We start from the raw sequence: 9,113 nt of genomic DNA on the forward strand, positions 1-9,113 counted from the left end.
TGTTTTTTTACAAGATCAGATGATGATAATCATTGTAGCTTACTCATGCATGAATCAATTTAACAGATGCTATGACCTAGCAGACCCATTGGCCAAGAGTGGTTTAGATACAAACTTATTGCATAGAACTATCTTACCTAAACATTATATTTTCTAAATTCTTATATGTTGATATATTATTTTGTAACCTACCAAATATATATATATAAAAAGAGTGTGTGTTGGGGGGGGGGGGGGGGAGAAGAAGAAAAGAAATAGAGAAGAGCTTAGATGAGATCCTCACAAGGAAGTTTTCTTTGAGGTGAAGTAATTGAACTCTTCATTTCCAACCCAGACAACACCTTTACTATTTGAAACCTGTGTGTCTGCAATTAAAATGTGACCATTGAACACCAAGAAAGAAATTCATATAAAATAAGGCAAGAATCAACAAATAGTCAACCTTATGTAGCTCAGATTTTATCAATTACATACAAGAAAATTCGATTGTGCACTTGTCCAAAAGGAGAAAAGCATGAGTGCAAGTATGGAGCTACAATGCTCTTGCTTGAGGAAATGAGCAACTGTTATATCTAAGTTGTCATGGGTGAATCTCACTAATTAGTAGGATTCAAATATTGAGAGCATTCAATTCATTAAAAAAAAAATTCTTTTAAGAGCTAAAAATAAAAAATCAAGAAAATTAGATACATATATGCAATGATTACGTATATGCGCTCCAAACCACACCCTAACCCAACATATAGTGATAAGCTTTTATACAAAGACTTGCAAAAATGACAAAACAACTCAAGTGGCATATATTTATTTGATTTTCTTGATTTTTTTAAATAAATAAATTAGCCCTTAAAAGAAAAATCTTTATGAATTGAATGATCTCACTATTTTTTTTAATAGAAACACTATTCTAGGCTCATAGAGGAATGAAAAATAAGAATCATGTATCATTACTTCATTATTAAATTGAACAAGTTTCCATCACTCATTGACTCTCTCAATTCTCAATATTCAAACTACATGCATGAACATAAATTTCTTGTCATCCATGTTATGTTAGGTGATATTAGGTGACTCGTATACATTTTTTATTGTCATATTTAACATCTACTAAAATAGGAGTCCAACTGTGAAAGAGCACTGATTATATCAATAGAACTTTTGCAATAAAGAAGATTTTCAATCTTTTTATAAAGATTATAGTTCAAGAATTTATCTAAGAAATACCATTTGAATTCCAATGATTGGATTGTATAATTTCATTAATATCAATTTTATAAGCATTAGTTAAAAAATTCCTTAACTTCAAAAACTCCATTTTATCTAGTGAACTTTTCATTTGGGTATTTTATACATGCAGCATTTATGGGCCCACTGAATTCAATGAAATTCTAAGCGTATTTATGCAACCACGACATGTGTTAGGTCATTCAGCATTGGTGCATGGGGCTTCATCAGAAAAGTGAAACATAGGTACATATTAAAAAAGATAATTTAGTGTAGCAACAGTCCAAAGTAATGGCATGTGCAGTACCTTCAACTTCATACGCAACTGTCTCTAAAGATGCTTCTTTTGATTCAATGGAAACAAAACCTGCAATTACAAATTGTTAACAACATCTAAAAATATTAGCAACAAGATAAAAAATCAGAAATGAGAGATAAGATACATGAAAAACCATGCACCTTTCAATTGCAAAGGTTTCATAACAAAGCCTAGCACAACAAATGGAAGCATCAAGATAGCCTCCCAAAAAATGCATAATGCCAATTAAAAGTACCTCCAATCTGACATTCACAAGAAAACCATTACTTGGTTTTTGACAGAGGAAAACAAAGTTATGCAGTTCATAGAGTATGGCACACATACATATTAGCATTTTTTTTATGGGCAAACAAGCGAGGTTTCAAATTTTGATTTCATTTACATTTTCATCAGCTAGGCAAAAGAAATATTTTAGTAAGCGTGGTACTTTAGAATTTCTAAAAATATGGAAATATTATAGAATTCATAGAAAACATGCTTTGAAGTTTTAGGAAATAAAAAAAAACAAACACAAGAAGTGCCATTTAACTAAGTGGTAAGACTTGTGGAGGTTGTTCCAAGGTCCTAAGTTCAAACCACCCCTTGAACCTATACTTCTTATGCTAACTATTAACAATTAACAATATTCTTGTACTAACCAAGCATTTACCAATATAAAAAAAATAAATAAATAAATAAATAATACACAAAAATACACTAGTAACTCATAATACTACAGTCAACAACTAGGAAATGGACTTACATTAAACAACCTATAGTGATAAAATTCTCAAGGAACCTAGTAACGAAAAAGCGCGCTCCTATTTCGGTCAGAGAAGGAACCATATATTTTCTGTCTCTCGAAAGTACACAATTCTTTCCAAGAACACTATATGCAACAACCATGTCAACCTGCAATAGAACCAAAATTTATTTGCATGGCATATATTAAACAAGTAAATAGGAATCACCATGATTTGCTTAAAGACCATATATCATTGGACATGAGTAGGACACAATACTATAGATTGTTTCAAATACAAATATTACCAATACATCAAGGATATATCCAACAATCATTACCTTCAATCCATCTTCATGGAAGCCATAGCCTGTAAACAAAGTATCTTACTAAGTCACTGTCCGATAGACAAAAAGCAAAAATAAACAACAAAAATATGTTTTTTGAACAAATTAATACCAAGTTCTATGACCTTGATACAATAGTGACTTAGAAGTATCCGTTTGAAACTTGTAATTCATAGTTTTGAGAAACAGAGAGTTATTACTTCTAATGTAAATAATTGGGTGAATTACCATTTCGTCAGCTAAAAATGAGTTATTTATAATTTTGCCTAACTATTCACTTTAATTGCCAAAACGTGAATGATCACATTTTCGTTAAAGAAAAATTCAGAATGGTAACGAATTTGGTGGTTTTAGAGTGACAATTTTGCAGGTTTAAAGTACGTCTTTCCAGGTTTGAAGTGACTATTGTCCAAAACGTGGTTGAAATCAGGGTTGTATCCTAATCTCAACCAATGTTGTATACCAACCTATACAATCAGTAATTTAGGTTTTGTGAATTTCACAACTATGGAAAAGAACACTAAAATTAATTGCGAAAAAGACTTCAAATTGTAGAGAAGTTCTAAAGATGATTAATTAGGGAAAGAGAAAATACTGCGTTTCCGACAAAATCGCATCCGAAAGCCCCTTTCATTTACTTATCTCGACGCTTCAATCAAATCGCCCAAAATAAAGGCCTCCAAAAACCTTAGATTTTGTAGTGTGACGAACGGCAACACAATGATTAATAAGGTGATTAAGATTTTGGCGAAACTCACAAAATGAGTTGGGATTGTGAGAAACGGGGAGCGGATTTGGTAAAGGTCGAGGTTGGAAAGGTGCAATGAGCCCTTTACTTAAAAATTTCTAAAAAACAATGTTCAAAGACATCCCAAGATTAGTGAATTTCCTACACAACCGAGGTTGACTAGAATTAGCCTAGTTAATAGGAGGGGTAGTAGAATGGACAGGTATAGAAGATGTATTGGCTACATAGGCATGATTAGTACTAGGCTTGGAATAGGGGAAGGGCTTTTTGAACTTATTGTCAGAAGGATTGAAGAGGACCCCAGAAACGAAGGCATCTTCCAGTTGGCTACCAGTTTGCAATAGAGATTCAAATGTAGGAAGGTACTGGGAGACTAGATGCTGAGTATACCCCTAGGAGAAGTTTTTCAAGATGATAGCTACTTGTTCTTTCTCTAAGGGTCTGTCCCACATTTATGCAGTCTTAGCTCTCCAATGACTGATGAAGTCAATAAATGTTTCTCAGTTTTTTTTGCTTAGTCGATTCTAAATCCCTTCGAGAGGTTTTTATCTCTATACTATACTTGTATTGGTGCCAAAACAACTTTGACATATTCTTCCATGTCCCGATTGCGGACGGGTCTTGAGACATGAGCCATCGTAGCACTGATCCTGATAGGGTACGTTGGAATAGTAATGTCATATGTTCATTACTAAATCTCATAGTGCGCATGTTAGTGACATATACTTTGAGGTGTGTTCTTGCACAACCTACTTCATTGAATTTTTCAATTTCTAGCATGATGAACTTCTTAGGCTGACGGATCCTAGGGATTTGATTTAGGGTCTCGATGCCTACTACAATTTCATCAATCCCTTTTATGTTTTTCAAAGTCGTTTCCAACTCAGTCATTCTGTTAGCCAACATCGAATTTTCGTTAAAGTGTTTTTCATTTCCATTAAATTCATAAATATCATCTAGGTTCCTAGCCGTACTTCCTTCTTGTCCCTTACCCCTTTGATCATCAGGGGGGTTTCTTGTAGATTCAAAGATTTGTTTAAACACTTCTACCTTGCTCTTTATGTTGTTTATGTCCATTGCAAAGACTGCTAAGATCTTACGAATCTCTACGAGTTCAAATTCAGAAGCCATTTCTAACGATTCACTTGGTGTTGAAGTTCGCCCTAACCGACCTGACTTACGACTCCAACTAGGTGGTGGACGCTTAAGTTTAGGAACAATGATATCCTGAAACCCCATAAAAATGGATTATTTATTGTAGACCAGAGAACAGATTTTAATAATAAGAACTAAAGGTCCCTCTTGATAGCGTTTATTAAATTAACCTCCTAGATTCAAAGTCTCTAACCGATGAAACATTCCAAGCAAGGAATTACATGAATATGATTTGCTGATTGATCAAGAATCTTAGAAAATTTTCGAATCATAATTAAGAATTGCACGATTTTTAAAAAGTAAGATCCAGATTGTACTAATCGATACATTATTTAACATGACTTTTTACTAATCTCGATCTTGTTAATTATAAAATATTTAGTCCATTGAATTAAATTGGCCAACAAAAATGATTGGGACTACGTACCCATTTGAATTTGGGCCGATTCGACCCAATGGATCCGAATATTTTATTTGTATAATTTTATCTGCTATTTTTAAGTCAATTAGTCAAACCGGTCCATGTGTTGATCCATAAAATTCATTTACCAATTAGGCTAACTAGTTTAAGCTTAATATTGATCAATATGTCTCATCAGTTACATTTATTGGGTTGAACTGGTATTGCTGGTTCAATTTGAGCAGTGTGGACCCATCTACCTTCTTACCTTTTGATTAAATTTGGTAAAGCAACCAGGGAACACTCTTGGTCAATTTGAGTAGTGCCTTAGTTGGACTGCACCTAAGTTCGTGGTTCTAAACTCATTATATGCTTGAGGCTAGGTTAAGACAAAGCTTAGGTCACTTCAGCCTGAAATACTGATATATTATCCCAATTTTACTTGGTCGAACAGTATGTGGTGCTACAGTTTGATATACCTGAAGGTATTGTACTGAAGTTGTAGTGTTCACTGTCTTCCCTAGTGTCCCAAAGGACCAGGTTAGCTTGGATCCGACTACGAGGGTTTATAAGGATATGTCATGATACAAACATGTATATGCATGCTCGTGAGTGTGTGCAAAGGGACAAAGTGCACCGACAGCATTTTCACGAATATCCAATCATACAAACCACATACATCCCATCATCAAACCAATCACAATGAATACAATAATTGATTATTTCTAGTTACAAACCAATGAAAGAAAGGATAAAATCTAACCTAATCTAAGGGCCTCTTTGAGTCAACTAGGTTGACTTGAGTAAAAGGTCAACTTAAGGATAGTTTTGGATCGGGTCAAGATTGACCCTAAAATCCTCAGTGGAGTCACTACTGAAATCGCCTCTACCCTTCTTTACTAAATAGTGGATTGAGGTCCGATTTATTAAATGGGGGATTTTGAAAGATGGGAGTTGCCACCTAGTTAGATCTTGGAATCAAAATTAACTTCAAATGGATATGGGTCAATCAAGGATCAGATAAATGGGTAAGGGGTCAGATTACGGGTTTCAAAAGGTGTTAGGCACCAAACCCACCCGATCAAAATGATCGTTACATTTATTGGGTTGAATTGGTATTGCTGGTTTCAATTTGAGCAGTGTGGGACCGGTCTACCCTCTTACCTTTTGATTAAATTTGGTAAAGCAACCAGGGAACACTCTGGTCAATTCGAGTAGTGCCCTAGTTGGACTGCACCTAAGTTCGTGGTTCTAAACTCACTATATGCTTGAGGCTAGTTAGGATAAAGCTTATGTCACTTCAGTCTGAAACACTGATATATTATCCCAATTTTACTTGGTCGAACAGTATGTGGTGCTATAGTTTGATATACCCGAAGGTATTGTACTGAAGTTGTAGCGTTCACTGTCTTCCCTAGTGTCCCAAAGGACCAGGTTAGCTTGGATCCGACTACGGGGGTTTATAGGATATGTCATGATGCAAACATGTATATACATGGTCGTGAGTGTGTGCAAAGGGACAAAGTGCACCGAGAGCATTTTCACGAATATCCAATCATACAAACCACATACATCCCATCATCAAACCAATCACAATGAATACAATAATTGATTATTTCTAGTTACAAACCAATGAAAGAAAGGATAAAATCTAACCTAATCTAAGGGTCTCTTTGAGTCAACTAGGTTGACTTGAGTAAAAGGTCAACTTAAGGATAGTTTTGGATCAGGTCAAGATTGACCCTAAAATCCTCAGTGGAGTCACTACTGAAATCGCCTCTACCCTTCTTCACTAAATAGTGGATAGAGGTCCGATTTATTAAATGGGGGATTTTAAAAGATGGGAGTTGCCACCTAGTTTAGATCTTGAAATCAAAATTAACTTCAAATGGATATGGGTCAATCCACGGATCAAATAAATGGGTAAGGGGTCAGATTACATGTTTCGAAAGGTGTTAGGCACCGAACCCACCCGATCAAAATGATCGGTCTCTACTACAATCCAAAATTATCCTATGGTCAACATACAAATACTACGGTCCAATCATCATCATCAACTTATGTCAGATTTGCCAAATGAATCCTATGACTAAGATTCTCCTATTATTACATGATCCCTTAACTTCTACAAAAAATAGAAGGGTTTGAAAAGGCCTTAACATAGCTCTATGATCTAAACTCAATTAAGAAATTCCACCTACAAGTATTTCCCAAACTGTCCAAAGTAGAAACTGCCAAATTGAAACTCCTAGAATTTTCAAATTGAGAATCTGAAGTTTCCTAAATTAGAATTCAAAAAAAATATGCTGAATTCTCAAATTAGAAATTTAAAACATACATTCTCCAAAGTGGCAAGTTTCAAGAAATATAAATCATTGAATTAGGAACTCCCAAACTTCCATATGAATGTGAACCTTTTAAATATAAAAATGTAGAATCTTCTAAATTGGGAAATTACTAAAATATGAAATTTCTAAATTAGAAATCTATGAATATATGTTCTCCCAAAATAGAAAACTATGCAATCCTATATTAGAAAGTTTCCAGATACGAATTTTCCAATTATTTGCAAATAATTTCCAAAAAAAGAATTATATGAACAATGAAGTCCCAAATTAGAAGCTTATGGATTTGTCAAGAGTCACCCAACTGGAAATTTACCAAACAACAAAGAATCCAGGTCATCATACTTACCAAATTAGACATTGATAAATATCATTGCATAAAATTTTCAAATTTGAAAGAAAATCCATAAAAAAAATTACATATTCATCGAACCTTAAACTAATCAAATGAACATGCACACATGATTTTCGATTTTGTCAAAATGACTTTCATTCAACGGCATGCATATTCGTCAAGTCAAGGAGTACACTAATTACATGGAAAAATCTTAAAATAACACGAAGAGCTCGAACATCATCATAAATCATGTAAATCCATCTTGAGCATAATGATCATAATAAAAAAAAATCCCCTACTCCTTCTAACATGCAAAAAGATAAAATAAAAATAAAAATAAAAATAACCAAAATATAAGAATAGACACGATAGATGCATGGGAATGTTCTCCTAATCCTAATGACACCCAATAAGAATAAAAACAAATGGAACACAAGTACAAAAAAAACATTCTTCCAATCCTATTGATAAAAATACGAAGATAAATAAAAGAAATCTCCAATCCCACTCCGATGTGAAAGTAAATAAAATAAAAAAAACTGAAAACATAACAAAAACTTAAAATAGTGTACTAATTACATGAAAAAATCTTAAAATAACACAAAGAGCTCGAACATCAACATAAATCATGCAAATCCAATATGCAAAAAATAAAAAATAAAAATAAAAAATGCATAAAAAAAATATTCTATTAATCCTATTGCTATGCAAAAATAAGAAAATATAAAAAAAAAAATTCGTAAAAAAAATTCTTCAAATCCTATTGACGTCTAAAAGTAAATAAAAAATAAGTACATAAAAAACAAACTAAAGAACGACTTACCTATAGAATGAAATAATATTGAATCGATTCCTTCAGGTTTAATTCAAAGACTTGCAAGTATATGCTGCTACCAGGACGTGAGAGACGAGGGCTGCGAGAGAGAGGCTCAATGCGTGAAGGCGTTTCTAAAGGAGAGGAAGATAGAACGCTAGGGGTGTGTGGGCTGTTTTGGTTGAAGAGGATGCAGAGGAAAATCAGAGAGCCAAAGAAGAGGTGCTTGGGCATTTTTTCCAGCAGAGAGAGAACCTTGGAGGTGAGGTGCAATGAGGAAGAAGAAGTGGGCGTTTTGGAGTGAGTATGTTGTAGGTTTAATGGAGAAGAGAGGGGACGTTTTGGATTAAGTATGTTAGAGGGGCGTTGGTGATGAGAGGGCTGAAGTGCAGCAAAGGGGTTGCAGAGATGTTGCTGGGGTCGAGTGAGAAGAAAGGGGCAGCAATGTAGCTGCTGTTGGTTTGTAAAATAGATGAGGTGCAACCCAAAGGGAAAAAGAGAGAAGAACGTGAATGAGAGGAGTTAGAGCAGGGAGAGAGAGAGACATGGGGAAGAAGATCACGTGAAGCCAAAGAAGAACCTGTAGAGGGGAAGACTTGAAGAGAGAATGAGTAGGAAGAGAGTTACAGGTTCTTCAAGGGAGATGATGCAGGGGGCATCAAGGGGAGGACGTGGAGAAGAGCTGGGCAGCAGGTCTGAACGT

General features: G+C 34.5%; 1 long non-coding RNA gene across 1 annotated transcript; it reads right to left on the reverse strand.

Moving 5' to 3' along the window:
- Positions 1 to 229: 229 nt before the first annotated feature.
- LOC147386806 (uncharacterized) lies at positions 230 to 2,203 on the reverse strand. Its single transcript, XR_015171996.1, has 3 exons — positions 1,684 to 2,203; positions 1,532 to 1,591; positions 230 to 365 (listed from the first exon to the last, which is right to left on the reverse strand). It is a non-coding gene; the product is annotated as an uncharacterized LOC147386806 (long non-coding RNA).
- Between the last annotated feature and the right edge of the window lie 6,910 nt (positions 2,204 to 9,113).

Source organism: Akebia trifoliata, chromosome 14, assembly GCF_017979445.1.
Source record: "Akebia trifoliata isolate Shusen 1 chromosome 14, ASM1797944v1, whole genome shotgun sequence".
Taxonomy (NCBI): domain Eukaryota; kingdom Viridiplantae; phylum Streptophyta; class Magnoliopsida; order Ranunculales; family Lardizabalaceae; genus Akebia; species Akebia trifoliata.